The following is a 27,120-nucleotide window of genomic DNA, read 5'->3' on the forward strand; positions in this document are numbered from 1 at the left end:
AAGCATGCGCTAGACCACTGAGCGACACCCACCCGCCTCCCCCATTATTTTTCTCTTGTTTTCTTTCTTTTTCTTTTTTTTTCTTTCTTTGTTTTTTTCTTGGAGTATAGTCAATTACAGTGTGTCCATCTCTGGTACACAGCACAATGTCCCAGTCAGGCATACACATACATATATTCGTTTTCATATTTTTTCCACTAAAGGTTATTACAAGATATTGAACATAGTCCCCTGTGCTGTACAAAAGGAACTTCATTTTAAAGTCTATTTTTATATATAGTGGCTAACATTTGCAAATCTCCCACGTTGTTTTTCCATTGAAGAGAAATTGGCGACTTAAAAAAAATGGGACGCCAAATCATTTCCCCAAACCACTGAGGTGTTTGTCGGAGGGTGAGAGAGATTTTCTGTCCGTGAAGACAACGGCCATCAGACTGTGTTTTTCTAGCCGGGTGCGTGCCAGGGACTGAGGAGAGCGTGTCTCGCTGCACGAAGCCGTGAGAAACGGGCCCACGTGCACGCTCCGAGACGGGCAAGGACACGATGCAGCTGGCTCTGCTGTAACTAGGAACCAAAAGCTAGCCTTGCGGACGTGACTGCAGGCGTCCCAGGCCAGAGGCCCCTTTGCCTCTCGGTCCGCACCTCTCTCTGGCTCTCTGCGACTCTTGATCTGTCTCGCCATCTCGCTGCTCTGCGGGCCTTCGTTTCTCTCGCCATCTCTCCTGGGGCATCTCTGCCTTTTAAAGCCAGTCTGTCGTCCTCATTCTCTGTGTCTCTGCTGACTGTCTTCCTCCCCGGTGTCTTCCCGTCTGCCTTCCTGCTTCTCCGTCTTTGACTCCCTCAGGCACTCGCTCCTCGGTCTGTATCTGTTTATCACTGTCTCCCACTCTGGCTTCCTCCCCCGGCCCATCCCCGTCCAGAGAGCCAGAAACAGGGTGTGTCCACGGTGTACCCGAGGGTTGGGAACCAGCCGAGACCCAGCCACGTCTCCCCTGTGAGCGGACCTACCAGGGACCCGTGAGCAGGTGTGCGCGGGCCCCTCAATGAGGTCTGTGCCGCGGGCTGGGCTGTGCTGCCCGCAGCCGCGCCGTCTCACCAGGTTTAGGTGTTGATTAAATGACTGATGTTTGCACGCTCGTTCGGGGGCAACTTGGCGTCACATTGAAATTTTAACTTGGCCTAAGCTGCATAAGCAGATTCCCTCCGTCAACAAAGACGGCTGCATTAGCAGGTTACAGATGTAATTAGGCAGGGCTCGCCTAGCTGCTAATGGATTCAGGTGCCGGGAAGGAATTAAGAGAGAAACACTGAGGCACTTATTATTCGGTGTTGGCGCTGGGGGTGTGCGAATGATGGAGGAGCGGGGCGTATATATGCAGAGTCCATCCCTGTTCAAACTCAGGCGTTCTCGACATCTTCCCCCAGCCCCTCTTTCATTCTTGGGTCTCTCTAACTGTCTCTCCCCACCTCTCAGCCGTCTCGTGCGCTTCGCTTGTGTGTTTACAGTCTCCTCTCTCTTTGTTGACGGTCCATTTGTTTCCTGGTGTTGCTGTGACAAATCACCCCAAAAAGGGTGACTCAAAAGCAGCGGAAAGGTGTCCTCTCGCAGTCACAAGGTGAGCAGGGCCAGGTCCCCCGCCGGAGGCTGCAGGGGAGACCCTGGTCCTGGCCCCTCCGGCTCCTTGGCTTGTGGCCGCATCACCGCCGTCTCCACTCCCCGGGCCACCTTGCCTCGCCTCTCCTCTGTGTCACACTGTCCTCTGCGCCCCCTCCTGTGAGGACGCGCAGCTGTGTTCAGGGTGCACCTGGGTATTCCAGGACGGTGTCCCCATCTCAGGCTCCTGGGCTGAGTCATGTCCGTACGTCCCTTTTCTGCCATTAAGGTGACGTGGGAGATGCCAGGGCTTAGGAGGGGGGTGCTGGTGCTCAGTCCTGCTCGTGTCTCTCCTGTGTCTTCTCCCTCTCACCACGCAGAGCAGGGCCTCCCTAAGGAACCCTCAGCGGCTCCCCTTTGGCCCGGGGCCATAAATGAAGTGAGACACACAGGAACATCTGTCTTGGGCTGTATCCCCTCCTCAGAGCCCTGCCGGGGGAGGAGGCCAGGGCTGCAGAGCAGGAGACTCCTGACTCCCTCTGAGCCATCACGCAGTAGGATGGAGAGCGGGGCAGGGCTGTGCGGGGCGTCCTGTTCGCCTTTTGCCCACGCAGACAAAGCCACCACATCTGTCCTGCGGCCTCTGGGACAGGAGAAGTCCCTCCCTCTCACTACAGCCATCTCCATCAAGCGGTTTGGGGCATTCGTTGAGAGCTGGGTCTTTGGAGCTGGGCGCCTGCAGCTCGCTCCCCACCCTGCTGCTTGTTCCATGTTGGCCTCGGGCACATCAGTGATCACGTCTGAGCCTCGGTTTTCCCTCCGATAAAATGGGCTTGATCACGGCACCTCCTGTGGGAGTTACTGCGCACTGAGCGTGGTGCTCTGTGCACAGGCGGGTCCACCTGGACTGGCAGAAGCACAGGGCACAGGGAGCAAAAAGTGCAAAGGTTTTGTTTTAATTTTTAAAAAATTGCAAAGTATGGTTGATTTCCAGTGTTGTGTTAGTTTCTGGTGTACAGCATAGTGATTCAGTTTTATACACACACATATATATATGTATATATTCTTTTCCATTACAGCTTATTACAAGATGCTGAATATAGTTCCCTGTGCTGTACAGTAGGTCCGTGTTGTTTACCTATTTTATGTACAGTAGTTTGTGTCTGCAAATCCCAGACTCCTAATTTATCCCTTCCCGCTGCCCCCAACCCCATTAACCATAAGTTTGTCTTCTATGTCTGTGAGTCTCTCTTTGTTGCTGGCAACCCAGCGTGGCCGCCAAGGCCCTCTTGCCGTTACCAGGGGGATGGACATTAGGAAAAGAGAAATTCTGAACGAGTGTCAAGCAGAGCGCCGTTGCCTGGCTTCACATCCATTCAGCACTCCTGAGATGGCCACTTGCCATGTGCCGGACGTGAAAGTTGGACTTCCCAGTCCCCACCCGCCCCCCACCGTTTTCTACAGGAGGAACATTTGTATTTGCTACTGCTTCCCCAGCTTCGGGCTTTCCACGGAGGGGTTTCAGCTCATCTGTTTTATATTCTGCCGTGCAAGTCGTGAAGAAGTACTTACTCAATTAAGAAAACTTGCTGAACCCTGTGTAAAGCCCGCCAGCCCACCATCTTCCTTGCAGGGACCCCCCGAGGGGGTCGGATGGGTGGACGTTACCATCTAGGTAATCTTGACCACTGATGGATGTTCTCTGTCCACAGGCAGAGTGACCATGGACGCTTCCTCCAAGTTTTCCCTCTTTGACCCAAGAGCTGTGCTCTGAGCCTGCCTGAATTTTTATGGCATTTCCTCTAAGTACTGTCTTATTAGAAATATCTCTCTTCATTTTCTTCCGGGACCAGTAGCTAGCTGGATTTTAAAAGCATATGCTAGCGGGCGAGCCTGTGATCAAAGACTCCGAAGACGGAGTTTAAATGGGCTAGGCAAACTTCAGAGGTAGCAGAGGCTTGGCACTAAAATTAAAAATCTCTCTAGAAGTTGTAACAAAACCCCTAGGTTTTCTCCGGTTGAAGTGTACAGCTGCCTTGAAGTTTTATAAATCGTAAGTCAATCATAACATCTGAGGGCAAAGGGAGAAAAATGAAATAAAGTTATTGGGAGAATTCCCTTCGGAGGCTGGCCTGGGGAGGCCGGCGGAGAGAAGGTGAACGAAGCTGGTAATTTCTCCTGGGCCTTCTGGCCACAGGGGGCCCAGTGGAGTAAACACCACAAGCTTTGTGCTCAGTATCCACGAGCTCTGGGGCTCCTTGGGCGTTCTTGCTACCAAGACAATTTCACATCGTGCAAAGCACAGTTAATCAGCTTTTGTTGGTCATTCTTGCCGGTTTGTTTGTTTGAATCAAGATTTTCGGAATTTGATTTTTACACTCAAATGTTCCTTCTGGGTTAGTTAAGAGAACATTTTAACTTCATTCATTGGGGCAGGTGGCTGGCTGCAACGATACCGTGGTGGCGCCAACAGTGGATGCTGACTTCGAAGTGTCTCTGTTCTGATCTTGGCTGTGCCACTGGGCCAGCCGTGGCTTCCACCTCTCCAGCCAGGTGGGAAGAAACAGAACCAGGAGTGCACGCATATGTTAAGTGAGTTGTTACAGGAGATCCCCCTGGGCACTGGTAGGGGCTGGCGAGACAAGCTGGAAACCCACAGGGCAAGGCTGTCAGGAAGCGGAGCTGGAGACTCAGATGGGAGCTGACCTTGCAAAATACAGGCTGAAGTTCTTTTTTTTTCAGGGAAACCTCCGCTCTGCTCCTAAGGACTTATCTCCGCATCTGTATTTTCGTCCAAACTTGAATGAATTCATTTTATCCCCAGTTCCTCAGATCTTCCCTTCCTTGATGGATACCTTAAATATTTATTTATGGGTGTTGAATCTCCCTGGTGAGAATGGATTCTTCCAAATTCATCTCTGTACCATTTGATCATTTGCTGCTTTATCATCTTCAAGCCCAGAATAGAAATTTGACAAGAGTATATGTTCAGATAACATGTGGTTACAAGTGAATGACTGCAATTTTATCTACGGGGGAAAAACAAAAAAACAAAAAAACAAAAAAACACACGTAAAACATGCCAATATTTCACCTTCCCTAGCTCCATGATCGTGTTTTCAAATTTTTGCTCCACATTTTCTGACCCGTTGACAAGTAGCTATTAGTTCCAAGTTTAATGTCCATGTAAAGCAAAACATTTCTACAGAAAAGAGAAGAAAAAGCGTATTTATCACATCGATCGTTGAGAAGGTCAAGTTTGCACTGTACTTAGTGCGCCATTCCTCCTCAGATTCGCTCGCCTCGTTTCCTCAAACCGTAGCTCAGAAGAATGTGACCTTTGCACCCTGGTCTCTGTCAAAAGTGAGCCATGAAAGGACAGACTGGTCAGGGCCAGAATTTCCAGAAAGATCTGAGTCATGGGGGGAAATCAAGAGTGCCCCTCAATAACTCATCTTCCAAATAAACATTCGCCCTATCCAAAAGACCCATGCTGAGACTCGCTGGAGCAGAATGTTGAACCCTGAATGCCCTACCCTTGCTTTGGGCAATCTGGGAGTCCAACTTCACGTCCCTTGCCCCTTTGTACACGCTCTGTCGTTCCAGGTCGTGTGGTGAAGTCTGGTGCCTCAGAGGAATGTGTTCTCTCAGAGGTGTTCACGGTGGTGCCCAGGGCCCCAGGGACGGAGCCACAGGAGAATAAATCAGAAAGTGTCGGTGTTTACCTGGTGCGGTGGGAAGAAGGCTCGTGGCTGTGAGGAAGGGGAAGGGCTGAGAACTCCTCTTAAGGGTGGGAAGACTCATCATGTCAGTGGAGTTTTGTTTGTTTGTTTGTTTTAAGTGGATTCCAAAGTGGAAGTTTAAAGGCAACCAATTTTGGCTCAAGATAAAGAACCACCACCACAACAAAAAAAACCACATAGTCCGGGGATTAAGCTTGCAAGTGCCAGCAGCTTGATCCAGCCCTGGCCTCACCGCTTGCTAACTCCTTGAACTTGAAACTTGAACTTGAACTTCTTTGTCTGTAGAAGGATGGCATTAATCCTGACACAGAATATTAGTTCCAAGGTGACTGTGTAGGGGAAAACTGTCAGCAGTCCAAGTGACCTTTGGGAAGTCCTACTGTATTTCTCTTAGATCACCAGGACCTGAATTCTTAGAAGCACAAATATCAAATTTTACCTTTTTCCGATTTCTCTTTGCACTTGTATGGTGGCCAAATTTCCTGGCACAACACAGACCTGAATCTCATTTTAAAGAGGGTGCTGGGGAGTCAGAGAGTCAATCAGATTTTTCTCACCCCTCTTTTCTTTCTTTGTTTTCCTCCTCAGCCCCGGTAATGAAAGCACTCATTTGTGAAACGTGGGGACAGTGTTATTTCTAACTGTGAGGTTTGGGAAGGATAAAATAAGATGAACTTTATAAAAGAAGACATTGCACAATGCTTTCTTACTGACTGAATTTCAGGGAGACACAGGTCAGCCCACGACGCTGTCCAGAGATGCAGCGAGCGCCTGTAGGAGTGGTCCATAGTCTTTGCTGCAGCATCCCCAGTGAACGTCCTGATGTTGGAAATCTTCACAGGAGGCGTGGCTTGGTATTCAGAACATCTTCATTCACGATTTGACTTGGACCTGAGACCTGAGGGATTATGATCCAAGTATTGTTAGGTTTAATAAAATGTTTTTGTTCCGATACGGATACAGATGACCTTCTCCGAGCAGAGCGACGTACAAGGAGCTTCGTGAGCCACCAAGATGGGCTGCAGGTGCCTCCTGCCCTTAGAGGCGTAGAATCCAGCTGATGAAAAGAAATGGTTACTATTTCGTGAGCTGTCACTGTGCGCTGGGCACTGTCCTGAGCACGTTTGATGGACGGACTCATTGAAGCCTTATAAGGTTTTGAGGTAGCTATTATACACACACACACAAAAATTGCTATTCACTGTGTGACTTTATCATGTGGAGACAGAGGCATGGAGACCTTAAGTAACTCGCCTGAAATCATCCAGCTGCTCGGTGGTGGACTCGCAGGTGCTCGCTGGGGTCAGAGCTGCGCACATCAGCTCTGGAGTTCCCAGTGTGTCGTGCAGATACAGAACATTCTTAGAACTATTAGGAAATGTACCCCGGATACTGCTTTTTCACGAAGGGATCCGTTAGTTACGATAAGCTTCATTTATTTTTTTTGTTTTCAAAACACATGTGTTTCCATCCACATCTATGAAGCCTGTTTTCTTCATTTTACTAAGTTTCTTTGAAGGTTTTCTGGGGACGGAAGAGAAATGTGATTTTTCAGGGTGTGATTATGTTGTAACCTTTGAGAGTCTACCTTTCAGACTGAAAGTTGGGCTCATGTTTTCGTGTTATTCGGAACTGGATTGTTTGCCAATGAACCTTGGCTTCCAGAATGCCAGGAACCAGTCAGGCGTCAGCAGCCTGAGACCGGATTTTTTTTTTTTTCACTCTTGGCGAGAAATAAATAAAACATGATTGCTGCTCTGGAAGGTAGCGCCTGCCAACTTACTCGGCAATAATTAAGTTTTCAGGCTTCGGTGTCAGCTGGACAAGACACTAATGAGATGCTAAAGTGCTCAAAGGAGTTGCATTAACATTTTCAAAGCCTCCCCTGCCCCAGGAAAGCATCTTGTTTTCCCCTGCGGTCTGTGATGGGTGAGGTAAGGCAGAGGAAGTCGCCTGTGACTTGCTGCTGGCTCAGAAATGTCAAGGACGTTGGTCACTAACTAGAATCCAGTGTCACCTCTGGGGAGTGTCAGCCACTTCCATACGGCGGCTGCAGTCCCTGGGTTAACTGCGCAGTGACTGCAAAGAAGCTCTCCCACCGAGGTTTCCTTGAAAGGCTGACTCTACAGGCAGGGAGAATGGCCGGTGACGTGCGTCTTGAACAGAGTCCCACAGAGGGGCATGCTTGAGCCTCAGTAACTGAGGTCAGCACCTCACAGAAGGTTCTCGCTGGAGGGACTGGCACCAGGCTGGTGGGCAGTGGCGACTGACAAGTCTGCCGTCAGTTTTTAAAATAATTGTGATGTTTTGGTGGCATGTAGTAGAAAGCCACATCAAACTGGCTTAAGCGCTCTCTCCCCAGAAAGACAGCGCCTTGACTCGTGGAACTAAAGGTGCCATGATGGTTTTATGCGAGGTTGGATCCTGAGGGTCTTCTCTGGTTAAAAGCACACAGTCCGACTTTTCCCCCCAGATTTTCCATTCCCGATAGAGGCCCTCTGGACTCTGATATCCTGGACCACATTAGGTCCCCACACCTGCCGTCATGTGCATGTCTTTTTCCTGAATGCACATCTCTCTGTGGCGTCCTCTTTTCTTCCACTCCCTGCACCTGAAGAAATGCAAGTCGTGCCCCAGGGCCAGCTCAGGTCCGCCTTCTCTGTGAAGCCTCCTCCTTCTGGCCTCTCCCACCCCAAGGGTTCTCTGTGCTGTGCTGAGACCGCCCCGTGCAAATACCTCTCTTAGCAGCCTGGTGTGAACATGTTTATGAAAGGGGTTTACCTCTTCCCTGAGATTTCACTTTTTTGTGTGTGTTTATATTGCATTTATTTTTATCTCATTCTTTAACTTTTTAAACATTTTTTAATTGAGTTATAGTCATTTTACAATGTTGTGTCAAATTCCAGTGTAGAGCACAATTTTTCATTTATACATGAACATACTTATATTCATTGTCACATTTTTTTCGCTGTGAGCTACCACAAGATCTTGTATATATTTCCAAAATTTCACCTTCTTGAAAGCAGAGACCATGTCTTATTTATCTTTGTATTATCCAGGACTATCTTGCTCTGAAGACTACTATCGACAAAAATAATTATAATAACATTATTGTCATTACTAGACGTTAGTACTATACAGAGGGCACTTTGATATGCACGCTGACATTCTCATTCACGTATACGTAATGCACATATGAACTCATGTCATATTGCAGCAACCACGGGAGCTCGGTACTATTTTTAGCTTTGTTTTAGCTATGGGAACAGAGGCACAGAAATTTTAAATACGTGATTTTTAGGGTTTTGACTAAGTGCGAGTTTATATAAAATTTATAGAACAAGTAATGAATGCAGTCCTTCCTCCTTCCAGTCCCTCTTCAAGTCCAATTAAATACAGTATTTCTAAAGTGTGAGGAGGAATTAAGTATTCTCCTGCGGGGCTGGCCATATTCATGGCCAATGGAGATTCATCTGGTCGTATAATTGGGTGTAGGGGTCCAGGAGGAGAATATGGGAAACCCTAGGAATATTTTTTTCACTGCCCGTGCTCCAGCTAAAATCCATAGCCCCATCTCAGCTAATTCAGTCTCTTCCAAACAGGAACGCAAGCCCAGTGTTGGCAGAACTCCTTCTCCTTAAGGAAAGTTGAAGTCCAGTTTTAAAAGAAAACCTCTGGATTTGTTAAAACAGCTTTATTGAGATATACTTCATGTATCATAAAATTTGTGCTTCTCGTGTGTAGAGTTGGCTGGATTTTGGTACATTCGCAGAGTGGTGGAACCATCACCACCATCAGATTTTAGAATACGTTCATCACCTCCCCAGAGCAGCACCAGACTCACTTAACAGTCACTCCTTGTCACCTCCCACACCCACATCCTCTGTAAGTACTAACCTACCTTCTGTCCCTATGAATTTGCTAAATCCTGGACGTGTCATGGAAATGGAATCATGCAACGTGACTGGCTTGTTTCACGTAACGTAACGTAACACAGTGTCGCATAGGGTAGCATAGCACAGTGTCTTAAAAGTTCATCCTATCGTGGCATGTACCAATATATCCTTCTTTTTAGAGCTAAATAATATTATATGGACAGACCACATTTTGTTTATCTACCCATAAGCTGGTGGACACTTAGTTTCCATTGTTGGCTATGATGAAAAATCTCTTTACAAGCTTCAATGTAGACATACATTTTCAATTCTCTTGGGTAGACGGCTAGGAGCAGAGTGGTTGGGCCATTAGTAACTCTGTGTTTAACGTCTTGAGGAACTGCCAAACTGTTTTCAAAACGTGAGACCTTTTAAAGTCCCACCAGCAATGTATAAAGTTTCCAGTGTCTCCACACCCTTGTCAATGCTTGTTACTGTGTTTTTTTTTTTTCGTTTGTAACCATCAAAATAGGTGTGAAGTGGTATCTCAGTGTCGATTTGATTCATGTTTCCCCAATGACAATGAGGAACATCTTTTTATGTGCTTTTCGGCTATGTGTGTAACGTATTTAGAGAAATGTCAATGGAAATAATTTGCCCATTTTTATGTTTGGTTATTCTTCTAATTGTGACTTGTACACATTCTTCTGGATTCAAGTTTCTTATCGGTTATGTGATTTGCAAATATTTTCTACGGTTCTGTGGAGAGTCCTTTCATTTTCTTGATGGAGTTTCTGGAAGCAAAAAAATTTTAATACTTGATGAAGTCCGATTTATCCATTTATTTCCTTTTGTGACATGTGCTTCGGTGTTATGTTTAAGAAAGTGAGAGTGTGTGGTTTAAGATCCACACCCATGAATTTCCTAAATTATGTTTTACTATTGACTTTAAAATTTATCTGTTGCGATCTGAAGAAATAATTTGCCTAGTTTCAATCCTTTTAAACTTATTGGGGCTTGTTTGATGGCTAATATACAGTTTATCCTGGAGAATGTTCTATGTGCGCTGGAACAAAATGTACATTCTGTTGCTGAGTGGAGTACTCTGTATTTATATGTTAGGTGTAGTTTTTTTTAATAGTCATGCATAGATCTCCTGTTTCCTAGCTGATAATCCGTCTGGCTATTTTGAAAATATTAAAAGTGGAATATTAGAGTCTTCAAAGATTATTTTTGAATTTCCTTCTTATTTATTTATGCCTTGAGATTGAGCCACATGTGTCTTCATCACTTTTTTCTTCCTAATGTATTGAACAAGCGCTTTACCTTTGTCACATGTCTTCCTTTGTCGTTGCTAAGTTTCCGTTTTGTTTGATATTAGTGTGGTTACTCGTGTTCTCTCTGGGATCCTGTTTGTGTGGTATTTTCCCTGTCCTTTTTGGTTTTCTTTTTTGGGGGGAGGGTAATAGGTTTATTTAGTTATTTTTTAAAAGGAGGGACTGGGCATCGAACCCGGGACCTCGTGCATGCTAAGCACACGCTCTACCACAGAGCTACACCCTCCCCACCCCATCCTTCAACTGTCAACTTACTTACCTCTCAGAATCTCAAGTGTAGCTCCTGTTGACAGCATACAATTGGATAACGTTTTTAAATCGGTTTTGCAAAGGTCTGCCTTTCCGTTGGCGGGGATTTCCTTTACTAATAATATGGGATGCGTCGACTGACAATGAATTCTCTGTGTTTGTTGACCTGGAGATCTCTTAATTTCTCCTTTATTTCTGAAACATGGTCTTGCTGGATTTAGAGCTAGTTGCTTGGCAAATGGGCCGTAACTTCCTCTTTCTTTTCATGTCGCCTACAGTTTTGTTGAAAGTTGAATATCTTAAAATACTGGGGCCATTCTAGAAAAATCAACCCTCTTCACTCCCTGGGTGCTTCGTTGTTGAAAAAGTTGGTTTTGGCCATTTCGCCAGGGCCCTCGTTTCTTCACGAGAGGAGCGGATGTTGGGAGGCCGCCGCTTTAGAAGTGGTTCTCCAACATCTTGATTTTCAAATGTTGCTAATTTAACAATTAAAATAATAAAGCAGTGCACCCACCTCCTTAAAGAGGGCTACAAGCAAATTTTGCTTGGTGACTGGTAAGTTTATTTTACTCTTTGGGGACAATTTTTTTTGTTTTGTTTTGTAAAGTAGAAGATGGGTCCACAAGAGTGGGTAAGGATGAAAAATATTTCTGATAGCCCTGGATTCTCCTGGTGACTCGTGAAAAGTATGTGAAATTAAAAGTAAGTCTGCAACACCTTCTGTACGTTGCTCTTTCGGGAAGGTGCCCTGTCTGCTGTGGTTAAGAGGGGTGTTCGGAAGAGAAGGGCAGAATGCTGCTAACCTGGACTCTCACAGCCCAGGATGCAAATAATTACGGATCTATCTTAAAAGTAAATCAATTAAAAACGTAATACAAGCTTGAGATTTCCCCATTTCTCCCTCCCCTTCGTAAAATCAACGCTCCTCCAGCATTTAATACCTGAGTGTAGAGTGAACCCAATAAATAATATAATGGCAAAAAATAAAAAGAATGATGCTAACTTGATTTAGAAGGAGACACACAGAAAATTCAGTGATGCTCCAAGCTGTGTCTCCTCCTCGGCCATCAATGCTAACATTGCCTACAAGTTACTTGGATGGATTTCTTTTCCTCTGTCACCAGGAGCCAGGAATTTAAGTATAAAATGTCAGGCCATTTGGATGTTATGGCCTAATTCTGTCTTTCTTTTTATCAGTAATTTAGACATTTATTATTCCTTCCTAATTGGAGATACGAGATATATTTCCTATTGGCTGGACTGTAGGTGTTTCGTTCTTAACCTTCTGTTCCTGCCGTGTAGAGTGTGATTTCAACATTAATTAGACAGTTTTTTTCACTGCTGTTTTGGCTACCTCAGTTAAGAAATAACATTCTTTTTTTTTAATTCTTTTTTTCTAATTTTTTTTTTGGCAAGGAGTGGTGACTAGGTTTATTTAGTTATTTTTAACGGAGGCACGGGGGATCGAACCCAGGACCTCGTGCACGCTAAGCACACACTCTGTCCCTGAGCTCTACCTTCCTCCCACGAACTAACATTCTTAATTGAAATCCTTTAAAGTGGCTCTTAAAGCCGCAAGCTTCCCACCTTCCCTCCTCACCCAGAAACGTCACCGAGGACTTCCTCCTCCTCCTCCTCATCTCCACCAGCCGAAGCTCCTTTCTCAGGACGGCGGTGCTCCCGAGGGTGGGGTCTGGGCAGCTGCCTCAGATCGCACACATGGTCTAACCCTTGCCCTGAGGGTCTTCGTTTTTTTGGAGATGTGTTAATTTTGGGCTCACGCGGGGAAAAGACCTTGGCTTCTGTTTCGGTGCTGTGCTCAGAGTGTAAATTCCTGCCCTGTGCAGTCATTCGGCTCCCTGTTCCTCCTGCGGGGTTCCTGCAGAAGCTACCGTGGGAATTAACCGGGATTCCTTCTGTCTCATGGGACAGAAATTCCACTCCAGTGGGATGAAGAGAAGTGGCGGGGCGTTGGCTCACGTCCCTAAATGATCCAGACCGAGGGACCTTGGCTCACCAGCCAGGCGTGTTCCCCATGTTCCACTCTCTTCTCCTCTCAGTTATAGTCACCTGCGGGAAAGGTCACCCCCACGGGTCCCCGACAGTCCTGCGCTTACAGCTTCTCCACCGGCAAGCCCAGCATTAAGGGAAGTTGTCTTTCCTAAGAATTTTGGCAAAAGCCCTGGACCTGGCTCTGACTGAGCATTTCAGGCCACATCCCGTGTCCAACGTGATGGCTTTGGTCAAGGGCATGACCGTGTCTGTCCAGGTCTGCGTCACCTGTCCGCTCCTGGGTCCAGCCGTGCCCAGTCGGCCTGGACTGAGAAGTGAGGAGTGGGGGTTCCTCAAAGGAAAATCAGAGTATTGTCCTAAAAGAAGCAAGAGTGATTATTGGGCAGTCAAAAGTAATAATAAATTCCCAACTCAGCGTGCCTGCTCTCTTTCAAAAATGCCTCCCAGGACAGGAGAAATAGCACTAGAATTAGACAACAGGTAATATTTCTGGAACAGTCATTACAGACTAGTCACCCTGCTAAGGAATTCATGGATCTTAGTGAATTCAGGGCCTGATAGTTCTGAAGGAGGTAATACTACTCTTTCCATTTTACAGATGAGGAAACTGAGGGACAAGAGGAGCCAAGTAACCGGGGCAAAACGTCCACACGGTAAGTGGCCGGGCTGGAATCTGAACCCAGGCACTTGGTGTCCTGCCCTTTGCGCTCATAACCACACTCTGTTTTGCCTCAGATACAGAAAAGTGAGGTTCCTCTCTGGATCACTGCCTCCATGACCTTCAGCAAGTCAATCCAACGCTAAGAATGTCAGCTTTTTCCTCTTCACAAAAAAGGTAAGCTGGGGCCCCTTCCCAAGCCCTGTCGGTCTATGAAAATAACACAGTATCCTTATTTATCAATCAGTCAACCAGTGTCCGTGTTTCCAGGTGCCTCTTGAGGCAGAATGGGCGACAGCAGTAAGTAATAAAAGGCAAATCATGTAGCAAATTTGAGGTTTATTACGATCATGATTATGGTTGATGCTTTCTATTGCTGCTGCTGCTCTTTTTAAGGATGCTTTGAGCCACAGGTAACAGAGGCTTAAACAATAAATGCATTTATTCAGCCATGTCATTGAGGTCTCAGATGCCTTCTGTGTTTCCTTCCCTCTGTCCTTACACATATTAAGGGGAAGCCTTTCCTCATGGGCACAAAGTGGCTGCCACAGTTCCAGGCATCACATCCCTTCGCACAAACCCCTTTCCCAAACAGGAAAGGAGTCATGGCAAAAAAAAAAAAGGGACTTTCTAGCCATGTGACTCTGCTTTATGAGACAGGGAACTCTTTCCTAGAAGCTGTATTGCTGCTTCTGAGACTAATTCAGGGGGCTTCTGGTTGTGTCTCTGGAAGGTTAAAAACCTAAACGAGAGAGAATTGTCCAGGTGTGTTGAGGACAGTGCGGGGCATAGCTTACCTATTTCAGCCCTTATTGGGCTCCTTTTACCAAACTTTATAAGGTGCTAACAGCCACAGCACGAAAGCTGTCAGATTCTCCCTTTGTAACCATTGTTCTAACACAAAGTGACACTTAGAAGCTCTGGGGCAAGACTGTCCTCCTGTCGCTTTCACCTCGCAGCCTCGCCTCAGCCCTGGCGGAGGAAGCCGGCCGGCCCCGGAGGGCGCCTTCTTCATGGAGCTTGGTTTTTACCACTTGCTTCCATCTCCGAAAGCTGATCTTTCTGTAAAAAACTGGCCTGGCCCTTTGCCGAGTGTGGCGGAGATGAGGGGGCAGCTCCAGGCAGGTGGCCCGAGCACCACGGGGCGTATCTGCGCTCTCTCCCAGTTCCAGGAGGGCCCGGTTCCCTCCCTCCCTCTGCATGCCACCCGGAGTCCGGGAGCCTTTTATATTTAGTCCCTCCTGCCCTGAACGTCCTCCTGATTAAACCAGGTTCTGTAAATAGTCGGCATCTACCCCCCACTGTCTGTTCACTGCCGCTCTCCTGGGTTCTCTGTTTCTTTAGTTCTGTGCCCACATTTCAATCTCTCCATCAGCCTGAGGTACTCCATTCCCTTCTTTTCCATATTGGTGACGACGCATTTCAGTCTTCAGCGCTGTGGTTATATGTGGGCTGTGGTTATATGTGGGTGGATAGCTGCGTAGACATCCCAGCCGCAGAGTCTGGAGTCACATGCGTGGATTCAGATCCTGGTTCTCCTACACGTCCCGTTACCTCGGGCTGGTCGTTTCCTCTGTCCAAGGCTTGGTTTCTTAATCTTTCCAAAATGCTTATTCTGTGCAATTGAAGGGTCCTTTAGGACCAATATTGTTGCAAGAAAATTGGGCGGGAGAAGATGGTCACATCCCAGGTCCCAGGCGAGTCCCTGGGACACACCCTGCCAAGTGAGGGTCCTTGGCTTCCCGCAGGAAAGAATTCAAGAGCCAGCCATCGCAGAGTGAAAGCTAATTTATTTAGGGAGACACACATTCCAGAGGCAGAGTGTGGGCTGCCTCGGAAGGCAAGAGAGCGGGGCCACAAGGTGTGGGGTGCTTAGTTTAAAAGTAGATGCACACCCGGGCAGGGTGCGGGCCGTCTCACTCAGGAGGGGGCGCGGTCACGAGGGCGGGGCTGTTAGTTTATATGGGCGGGAGATTTCATATGCTAATCAGTGGAAGGACTATTCCCGCTATGTTGGGTAAGGGCTGAGGGTTCCCCGGATTTGGCCCACTTTTTGGCCACTTTTGGTCAGCCTGGGAACTGGCACGGCGCCTCTGGGTGTGCCACGAGGGCAGGGTCTACTGGACGCTGACTCTTCCGCCATCTCGGTTTTATCCGGGGACCCTGTCCTCCGTGGCTGTGTCATGGTTTTAATGCCCTGCCCCCTTTTCCTTCCTGTCTCAATATGAGATTTTCCCACGTCCCCTAGTTTTTCAGATCGTCCTTTCTGTACAGCAGCCCGGAAGGCAGAGAGCGGAGAACCGAGTTTGCTGAATGATTCTCAGGCACCCGCCCCTCTCCTTGGGCCCTTTTCATTGGTTATTTAAAGTGCTGGATACAGCAGTCCTTTAGGATGTAAGTGATGTCATGTCCGTTTCACAGGAAGATACTGAGGCTCCGGAAGTTCACGTGCCAAGATCACTCACATATTCAGCCAGTAAAATGAGCTTTGAGCCCCATTCACCCCACCCCAGAGTCTGTGCTCTGTCAGCTGTGCGCTACCACTCACGATGATGCAAATGATAGGAACACTGAAGGAACCTGCCGGCTGTTATAACTTGGGGGTGTGTTAGTGGCAGGGCCCCACGCATCATGCCTGAACACCAGTTTCCTGATGAATGCTGAAGGGTTCAGGTGAGCGGCCTAAGGTCAGTCAGAGTCTTTGACCCTCTGGGGACGCACGTGGGAGCAAACAAGTCCGTGAGGAGCCAGGTGGGCGTGAAGCATCTCGTGTCGGTGTGGGCTGAGGACGAGGTGAACAGCGGAGCGAAAAACACAAAGACAAAATGAGATGGGAAACGCTTAGAGGGAGCTTCCTGTGCAAAAAAGGCACCCCCTGAGGTCGGACCGATGCAAGGCCACTCAGATTCTGCATTGCACGTGGGTTCATTAAAAAATCAGTGCCCTCACTGATCGATAGAGCCTCAGGGACCGGGGTCTGTCTGACAGCACGGAGGCTGCAAATTGCAGAAAAGTCGACGCCTGCTCTCCAGGAAGAAGGAGTTCTTTCAAGTCAAACCAATCGGCCCACATCGCCAGCCTGCATAAACCATGGAAGGTGGATGGAGATGTTTGAACAAAAAAAAAAAAAAAAAAAAAAAGCAAGGCTAATAAGCTCTGTTGTTATTTGATTTAACTTCAAAGATCGTGGTGTAACCTCGCCAGAAGAGAGCAAAATTAAGGAAGGAGGAAAAGTGCTTTTCACGTGCATCGCAGGGAAGACGCTCTAAATAGAAATCCATTCTTTTAGCAGGGAGACTCCCTCCGCTGGGGGACGAATGTTTGAGGGATTGACTTGCAGATGCAACCTGCCAGTTAGCCTCCCAGGGTGGGCGGGGGGGGGGGAGCCTTTAGCCTCAGGGCACGGCTTTCACACGTCCTGGGCATACATGTACTAGCTAGACCCCTTGTCATGAGCGATGAGTCTGAACTGATTCGGTTTCTCAAGCCTGACATTTGAGGTCTGATCATCCTTCTTTGGGAGGGTCTGTTCTGCGCATTCTAGGGCGTTTATCAGCATCCCCGCCACTGTCTGCCAGATGCCAGTGGCAGCCACGTGCTTGAAACCACCAAAAATGTCTCCCGAACTTGGTAAATGTCCCCTGGAAAGTCTTTACCTCCAGGGTAAAACTTGCTGGGTGAGAATCTGAGAATGGAATTCTACTTCCAGAAAGAAAAGGTGGAAAGGAAGGTAATAAACTGGACCTCATAAACTCATTTTTAAAAGGCTGGGGACTTAGGGATGGTTGGAACCAGAGATGAAGCTATAACTGGACCCTTTCTTCTTGTTTCTCATTTCTGTGCATTAGTTTTATTTCTCCAGACAAGCATCCTGGGAAAATAGGGACCATGGCCAAAAGCAGCTCAAAGCTCATTATCTGGGCAACAACTCTGTAATGAGGAAGGAAAAGAATCGTTTCCAACCAAGTTCAGTCCAAAAGCTCCTAAGAAAAGCTCTAGTCCAGCTTAGGTGAAAGCTTTACGGCAAGTCACTTCTGGAGCTGTCTGTGTTTGGGGTGCTGACGGACTCTGGCTGGCTCACATACTCTCCCACTGGGTAGGGGTTTCGTGCTAAGGAGAAAGGAAGAAGCTTTGCTCATCCATCCATCCACCCATCCACCCATCCACCCACCCATCCATCCACCCATCCATCCACCCATCCACCCATCCATCCACCCATCCACCCATCCACCCATCCATCCACCCACCCATCCATCCACCCACCCATCCATCCACCCATCCATCCACCCATCCACCCATCCATCCATCCACCCGTCCATCAGTCAGCTACTTTGTGTCATTCACTATCTTGAGCGTTGAGAATAGAAAGATGAAAAACTCACTGGTGTCTTGCCTCTGGAAAGTCTTCAGTGCGTTTTATTGGATGTGCAGCTCAGCTGGGACCGAATGCCACGTCATCTCAGCAGCTGGTGATAAACACTCTATTTTAGTGACTTGGGCAGTGACTGAAAAGGGTCTAGAAGGAGATATGGGAGTTAGGAGGGAGAAGAGAGAATCTGATGAAGAAGACAGTGAGAAACAAGGCATTCTCGTAATAGAAAAGGCTTCGGCTATTTTTTTAAAAAATAAATTCCCAATGTGCTTGAAAAATAGAGGCGATGTCAGTTGTCCCCAGTTGTAGGGGAAGTGCTGGAGAAGATACTGGAGGACAAGCGTGAAGGGCGTGTGAGCTGAGCTAAGGAGTGTGGAAAACATGATGAGAGAAGGGTCATTGGACAGTAGCCGTTGGGTGAGAATTTCTGAAAATTAGCTGTGAAAATAATGAAATTGAGGCAACAATGGAGGAAGATTATTTCTAAAGTTCTCTTCCAAGGAGCAGAACAGTACTCTGGAATCCTTGTTTCCTTTATAGCTTTCACCGCGAGCTGGAATTTTCCTTTAGTGTGTTAATTTGCTTGGTTCTACCTTTTACCCACACTAGACCGTGATGTCTGTAAGTTCTCACGAGTCTCGGGGGGTTGACTCCTGGCTCCACGTCCAACACAGCATCTGGTATCTCCAGGGTGTTCGGTAAATATTCACTGAGCTTGTTCGTTCATCCATGTAGTATTCATTTATTCAGTCACCATTCAGTCTTGCATATACCTAGTCATATGCTCAACGCAGCACTTAATGAAGATGTGGTTCATTGAAAAGCGCATTTTTGGTTGATATGTGGGTATTTGAAAGGAAGTAAAGTCCAGATTGATAAACAGAAACTGACATGTTTGCACTGGTGCGTCCGTGTCTCAGTGTAGATTCGGCAAGTGGTACCTTATGTACAGGGCATCCTTCTCAATGGAGAATTTTTCCTTTTGACAGACAACCCAAGGAAAGAAGGTCTTCTCAAAATGTTTGCTGCTGGATGGGTAGAGAAGTTGATTTGCAATGTTGTGTTAATTTCTGGTGCACAGCATACTGATGTATGTATGTGGATACAGATATACACATATGCACATATATCTATGTTCCTTTTCATATTATCTTTCATGAGAGGCCATTGCAAGCTATTGAATATAGTTCCTTGGCTCCCCCAGACATTTTGTCCTTATTAATGTGTTTCTAACTAAGAGGGAGACTAAATTGTCTTTTCAGTAGCCTCTGTTAATGTTCTTAAGGATCTACAATTATATAGCTATATAGTTAAAACAAACAAATAACAAATATATGTTTTTTTCCCTTTTTCAGTTTTATTATGTAGAATTATTACAGTTCAACTGCACGTACACATTATATTGCATGTAAATACATACATACAGTTTACTGGACTTTTCTTTTACTTTTCGTATATGTACTAATTATTTCTAAGAACAGATTAGACCCCTAGCTTTTTAAACTTATATAGTTATCAAAGGAATAAAACCATTCTTATTTTGTAGTTGGCTTTATTCCAAACATATGTATTTTTAAAATTTTAAGTGTCTGGAGATTACTATTTAAATACCAAGTCCTTTTTAAAGGATGTGATTATGGCTTGTGGAATATTCAATAGGAAAATAAACAAGTCAACACTTTAGAAACCGGTATGAGTTACTTTGCTATAGGGGAATCCTGCAAAGTATATTATTTCCAACAATTTAACTGTTGCTTCTCAGGAACCAGAATGAGCCAGGATTAGCATTACTGCTGCATGCACTAACCTGCATGATTAACACGTACGTTTTGTAAATCTGGGAAGTGGTATTTCCGTCATGTTTGGCTGGCATGTTTTCAAAGAGGAATGAGATTAGGTTAATCTTTTGGTGCGACTGAAAGTATTTGGTATGTTTCTCTTTACTAAATGTTCCTTTACTGTTTTTTTTTGTCTAAAAAACGATTATCTTCATATTATCTGAGTAGATCTGCTTCTCAAAAGGAGATAAAGGAGATGTTGAGTAAATAAGGAGAAAGTGAGGGATGGGAGCGTCCTAGTCTCTGATCTTGACGGAGCGAATAACGGTGTGGGGCTCACAGACAGGTGCTGTGGCGGTTAGATGCCTTCATGCACCATCGCAAGGTCTTGGTTCCATAGTAACATTCGAACACCTGGGGTTGGTGCCGAAATATGCAAACAGAGGGAAATACACAAAGGGAGCATTTGAATGGATGACTGGCTATTTCTGTTTTCTCACCGGCGTTCTACTGGTCCATCCTCCAGCAGTCATTTTCTTATCTTACTATCCTTAAAACTTATTATCCAGTAGACATTTGTGAAGCGCCTACTATGTGCCAGGTGATGCGTTTGCATCCTGGGCTACACCAGTGACCCAGGCAGACAAAACCCCTAGTCTATTGACTGTACCGGACCTGACGGAGTAAGAAACAAACTAACCAGCTGGCTTCCCTGATGCTAAAACTTTGCAGATTCATTCTGAGAAATACTGCAGCTTGCTTTTTCTCCCTTACTGCCTTTGTGCTAAATAACCCCCAGACTTTTCCATCGTGCTCTCCCCTCCCTATACATTCTTTACCAAGAATAGCTTTAACCCGGAGGCTACGCTCCGGGAAGGAGGTAACAGGCTGATCATCTCAGAAGAATCGGCAGACCCTCCGGGGTTCCTCCGTGACACCAGGAGGATTCGTGGAGGTTGAGAGGAATGTAGCGCCCTGCAAAACACCCTGATGGTCACCACCTTTTCTGTTCCATCCAGCGTCTCTGTAAAACCTCAGGACCCCAACCCCAAGGTGAATTCACAGTCCCTGAGGCATGAGCCCGCGGTGACTCCCCTCTGTTTGGCAAAGCAATAATGCTGTTCTTTTCTGATTCTCCCAAAACTCTGCCTCCGAGTCTCAACCTGGCTGTCGGGGTGCAGAGGCCAGTGTTGCGGCAGCAGACGTTATTTTTTTGCTCAAGGTTTTGAGAGATTTCTAGAGAGATGTGAGATAGCTCTAGGTTAATGGCAACGGGGACCCGGATGAACAACCAAAACTAATGTTGTCCCAAGGTAGTCGGTGTCTTGGTCAAGTCTAGTCCCTTTGCTGGGCCTCAGTGTCAGCCTCTGAAAACTGAGGTGGGGGTACTTGTGATTCTGGGGAGAACCTTTCTTGGATCTCACATCTTCCTCATTGGAAGTTATAATTACCCGTGCCTCTTCTCCATCCGTGTACGCATATGCTGTTTCCTGAGGGCCCAAGAAAGAACGCCACAAAGTGCGGTATTTGTTCAGCAGGGAGGCGTGAGGTAAAACGGGCTGACTTACCTCGTTCTTAACCTGCTAATGCGACGGCTCTCCCAGAAGGTTGAAGACAAAGGTCAGAATGAAAATGTTATCCATCACTTTCATTCTGCAAAATTACAGTCTAAAGGAGTTAAAAATACACTCTTTTTTTCAAAGCCTCTGTTGAGCACTTTGCCCAGTAGAGTTTCAATCTGTCACAAAACTCTCCTGTTTAAATTTTTTAAAGGATCCTGTTTATGGTTGGCATGAAACTATTTCTTAGTTCCATATGGCCAAGACTTATGAGTTGTCAAAAATGGCCCAAGCATAAAATTTGATGCCCCCGAGGCTTGATTTATGGAGAACTGAGTGCATCTGGTAAGGAATACACACACGCGCACACACAGCATGCACACATGTGCACGCACATGCATGCACACATTGCATACACGTGCATGCACACATGTGCACACGCACATATGTGCACACACAGAGGCAAAAGAGATCATGCACTTCTGTTGAGCGAGGCTTACAATTTTGCTAATCGTGATTGATGAGGAGAAAATGCTTTTTCTGGGACTGACTGGTCATCATTTGTCACTAACTAGTGCATAAAGCCACGTTTGATACAAGTCCTCTTCTTCTGGTTCTTTCGATGCCCAGTGAATCAGAGCTGTTGTAGTTTCATGAACCTTCACTGCTGTAGATTTTTGCCTGCCCCAAGTCCCTTTCACATCATCACAAAACGAATTCCAGCTCCATCGATTTGCTTTTGTAATATCTCTTGCGTAAGGGGTGTTGCAGTCTCTAAAGAGACATGGGGGAGAAACACCCTGGCTGCGGGGCAGGGGAGAAGAAGAAACGCAAACTCCCAAATACCATCCTAAGTAAGTGACTTCTGTTGTGACTGTTCTGCACTGACTTGCCGAATAGTTACCAGCCCCGAGAGTCAAGCATTTTGGACGCGGTGAACCCCCAGCGTGGGGCTGTAATGAGAGAACGGATCACTGACTGGGGCTGGAGATCGGATTTTTCCAGGGCAGAAGTAGGGCTGAAAGGAGAAGATACAGTGCCCATCCTGCTGTGTAAACAGAAAACGAATTAGAGAGGAAAGCAGTTATGTCCGTGGAGTGTAACAGCCTCTTCACGGGTCGCCGTTGTTGGAGAAGAAGGGCTTCCTGCTAACGGCCCCTCCGCTCATCTCCTTGCCTGGCAGCTGCACAGATTGAAAAAGGGAGATGAGAACGGAGTTCTGCTCAGTGGCAGAGGGTTGTCAAGGCTGTGGGTACCAGTGGGGGTCCCGATGCCCTCCTCCGGGAGACAGAGGGCAGCTGGAATGAGCCCCATGGTTAGAAATCGGGTCTACGCAGGAAATACTCACAACGATGATGGCAGCGAATGTTCCCCCGAGAGCTGATGTCACGCTACGGACTGCTTGGGGCATCGCAAGTAGTCTATATTTAAGACGTCATCCGTTGTTCTGGCTAAAGTCTCCACAATTTAGAATTTTAGTGGTAAGAACCACAGAGCATCTTTTGTTATAATCTTTGGTGTTTTATCTTACGTTCAGAACCATGAAGGTGGCATGAGTGTTTTGTTATTCCTAACAAGCCCTTTCCCCCACAACTGCTTCCCTAAGGTCCAGGGAGTCATGCTTCCTCTGTGTCTTGCAAAGCCTGTGCTGAACCCCGTGAAACGTCTCTTTGCATCATTAACAGCCATCACTCTTACATTATATTGAGCACATTGTGCCAGCCTCCAGCCAAATGCATTGCATGTGTCATTTCCCCCAGTGCTTCAAAAGTCACATCAGAGGTGGGCGGGGCAGGTGTGATTTTAATCACGCAGAGGGGTGAGTCGCCCAGGGCAACGCGGGACAGCCAGCATCACTCTGGCCTTGGCCCTGGAACCAGGGTCCTGCTTGCTTGAGAAACACAGAGTTCACATGGATGGCAAAGTCGTATTCATTCAGAAAGCTCCTTTCTGAAATCCTGCCCTGGAGTTGGAAATCAGACTTGCTTTTCTGTGTCAAAGTGACCTAGACCCTCCAGGCAAGAGAAGGTGGTTCCTGCCTCCTGATAGGGTTTCAAAGAGCCGGGATTTCCACAGCCTATGAGTTTAGAGAACGGTGTTTCTCAGTGAGCTGAAAGGCAGCAGCCACCCGCTGCAGGCGTTGTCGTGAGCCGAAGCTGTGGCGCGTCCTGGGGAGGACTGTTGTTTGCAGCGAACTTGGCAGGTGACTTCTGGACCTAATGATCCAGGGAAGCCGGGCAGGGCAGGTATTTGGTTTCTTGATCTGAGCTTATGTCTGCTTTGCAAGACATCCCATGAGCAGTAACCTGAGAGCCCAGCTGAGGAGTTTAAAATGATTGTGCCAAAGTTATGTTTGAAAAGAAAACAGCCACCTGACTGTAAAGCTCCACTTATCTCGTAGGCATCCTTGTATTCACCTTTACGCCCTCTGCTTTTTGAACAGGGGAGCCAGGACTTTGATCAGCAACAGAGGATGATCTAACAGAGCTTCATTTGTGGAGGTCTGAGGAGATTAGAGAGAGCAGTGGCAGCTGGGTGTCAAGCCAGGATGTGCCCTGAGATAAGCCACAAGGAGATACCAGCAACCTCACAGTGCCGCAGAAAAAAATGTGTGACAGCTCAGTGTTGTAGCTCAGTGCTACAGCTCAGTTGCAGCAGCCTGGATCCGGGCGAGAGACCAAGCAGCACTCGGAGAGTTGGACAACTCAGGTTTATTACACCAGCGGGCCCAGAGGAGTTAACACTCCAAACTCTGGACCCTGTCTGTAGGTTTACACAGGCTTTTATTGGCTGCTAGTTTACACTTTGCAGCATCATAGGCAAGTGCGGTATAACCAAAGTTAACTAATTAGGAACAAGCTTTGTAGAAATGGACCAATCAGGAGGGCGAGAAATAACCAATCAGAGTGAGGGAAATGGGCCAATCAGGAGTGAGAGAAATAACCAATCAGGAGTGAGCTCCATTCGAAAGAAGTACTACAAATGGTCCAATCAGAAGTTAGAGAAATGAACCAATCAGGAGTGAAGGAAATAACCAATCAGGAGTGAGCTTAGGGAACCAACAGACTTTTAGGGGTAAGTAAACCTTTTCAGAGGCAAAAAGCGAGAGAGAGCCTCTGGACCAGGGAACCGGATGGTGCTGGCAGGAGAGTAGTGGCCTTGTCTGGGGGTCTTGCCAGTCTTTTTATGGGGCTTCCCGCCTCAACAGGACATTTAATACACTTCCCAGGATCAGCTCAGTGCTGATCCAGTGAACGTGGAACTAGCTCATGGATGTTACTCATTATCTTAGGGTGAATACTCAGTTGGAATTAGAAAGGACTGGGGAGCTGATTTTCTATTCTTCGTCCTTTGTAAAAAGCACAGTGGTCATTACTTGTGTGTGGCCTGAGAGTAGCCATACTTGGAAGATACCTGAAGGTAGCGCCCTTGTTAACAGTGAACTGTGCTCACGCTTTGATGCACCTACGTACAGGGCAGGGACAGAGGTGTGGCTGGGTAACCAGGACGTGCACTGCACAACACTTGAGATTTGGGCCTTGTTCAATTTTGTCACCCCGCTCGTCTCTCCGCGCCACCAACCTCTGCCCGGCCTGACCATCAAAAACTAGTTTCTTTGGCTTCTGGGTTGTTCTAGAAACAGGAATTGGGTGTGGTGGGGGGGTGGAATCAGTCTTTTCTTCAAGATCTGTTTGATTGGTATCGAAGTTTTATTCTCTGAGACTTGTTACTCATGTCCTTTACTGGGTACTCAGGCTGGATGTTGGTTCTCTCTGCTTTCTCTCGCCTCGTTTTCCTTATTGAAATATCTTGTATCTGAATTGGACAAGAGATTTTATTTAGTAAATGAGTATCCGTGAAAGAGCACTGTCTAGCAAATAAGCTTTACATGCAGCTTTTTTTTTAATGTGAATTTTGGGGAAATGCTGAGAACCATAAACATGTTCACTTTTTCCCCTCTGGTACCTCCAACTTCATGGGAAAGAGATGGGGTTCGTGTCTGTGGGCACAGTTGCTCTGTTAGACGACTTGTAGATCTATTTATGCGAGCATTATGTGAGCATCATTTTTTACCTCCACTCTGAAATCTAAAAATGGTATTGCTGTGCACAGAAAGGAGATTGCCTAAGAAACAGTCTCAGATGAGGCTTTCCATTTGCCTGGATTAAAGTAAGAAGAAGGGGCAGGGTAGAGCTCAGTGGTAGAGCGCGTGCTTAGCATGCACGAGGTCCTGGGCTCAATCCCCAGTACCTCCATTGAAAAAATAAATAAATACAAAAATTTTAAAGTAAAAAGAAATAGAATGATATTGCAATCTAACAGTACTTAGACACCCATCTATATGATGGCCAGTAAAATATTCACAATTGCTTCTCTGGCGGGGACAAAGGAGTCACAGGATGCACACGGAGAGAGAAAAATGACAGGTGCGTGCACACACACACGCACCAGAGAAGGAAGTGGCTACTCTAAGATCAGGAAACCGTTATCAGGAAAAACACAGGGACTGTGAATCAGTGGCAAAGAAGAAATTGCATTCTGCATGATGCTTGCATAACTTAGAAAATATAAAGTGCTACCTGGTGAACTCCGGGAACAGTGTGAAGCAAAGGAAGAATTCAAGAGTCGGAAGATTTAATACAATTTTAATTTATTAAAGATGGCATAGCTGCTGAGATGGACATTGGGCTAGAGCGACCCTGATGGTCTCTGATGAGCCATTTCCTCTCTAAGAAATAAAATGTTTTGAGAGTATAATAAAAAATTTTAGCCTTCTTACTCTTAGTTGATCTAACAGATAACAATCTGCTCAAAACAGCAGTGACAGCAACGTATTCAATGATGTGTGCTTCCACATCAGTAGAATGAATGACAGCAATGATGTAAGGGACAGGAGAGGGGAAGTAAGATTTTTATTTTTTAATTTTTAAGCTGAATCTGTAACATTTTATTTATTTAAATAAATAAAGCTCGCCCCTTAAATTTCTGTGGTCTGTACCTTGGCCTCTCATTATTCTATAATTTCAAATTACTTTATATTACAAATTTTTTTATTAAAGTAGAGTTGATTTGCAGCATTGTGTTAGTTCCTGGTGTACAGCAGAGTGGTTCAGTTATACATGGAAATATATACATATATATTCTTTTTCAGATTCTTTTTCATTATCGATTATTAGAAGTTACTGAATCTAGTTCCTGGTGCTCTACAGTAGGACCTTGTTGTTTATCTGTAGTGTATACAGTAGTCTGTATCTGCTGATCCCACACTCCCAATTTAGCCCTCCCCCACTTTCCACAGAAATGATCATACTAAGTGAAGTAAGTCAGAGAAAGACCAAATGCCATGTGGTATCACTTATACGTGGACTCTAAAATCAGACGTGAATTTATTCCCAAAACAGAAAGAGGCTCACAGACATAGAAAACAAATTTATGGTTATATTACAAATTTTAATGTGAAAGGTCGATCTTAGGACAGCACCCAGGATGCTGTGGCTGCTCAAGAAACGCTGACTGCTGCTGCTCTGACTCTGCCTTTCACACGCAGCCGTCTCATCTGAACAATGATTCTCCCTCCTGCCTCTGTCCACTGCCAATCCCAGCTGTGCTCACCGCTAGCGCACTTAACAGCCTGGGTAGAACTTGCACATCTGATGGCCAAGTCTAGGAAGTGGAATTTTAAGGAGAGGAGTTGGAAGGAAGGAAGGTCCTACAGTAGTCATCAGAGGTGGCTCCAGATCTCCAGATGGGTGATGGAGGACCCAGGTACCCACACCAGGGCACAGCCATCCTCTTCACATCATTGTCCATGGGTGGGAACTTCCAAGCCCGCTTCTACTACATTCTTCCTGAATCTCATCCACGTGTGTGTGTGTGTGTGTGTGTGTGTGTGTGTGTGTGTTGCCAAATCCCGGCCTTTGTGCCCTGACACCGAATTGCAA

General features: G+C 46.4%; 1 long non-coding RNA gene across 1 annotated transcript in view; it reads left to right on the forward strand.

Annotated features, from left to right (window-relative positions):
* LOC140690985 (uncharacterized) overlaps positions 1 to 27,120 on the forward strand; it is a 97,354-nt gene that overhangs the window by 24,237 nt on the left and 45,997 nt on the right. Inside the window, exons 2-3 of the long non-coding RNA XR_012066409.1 lie at positions 13,410 to 13,464; positions 13,547 to 13,646. This is a non-coding gene — a long non-coding RNA (uncharacterized lncRNA). The remainder of the gene's footprint in view (positions 1 to 13,409; positions 13,465 to 13,546; positions 13,647 to 27,120) is intronic.

The sequence above is a fragment of the Vicugna pacos genome, chromosome 32, assembly GCF_048564905.1.
Source record: "Vicugna pacos chromosome 32, VicPac4, whole genome shotgun sequence".
Taxonomy (NCBI): domain Eukaryota; kingdom Metazoa; phylum Chordata; class Mammalia; order Artiodactyla; family Camelidae; genus Vicugna; species Vicugna pacos.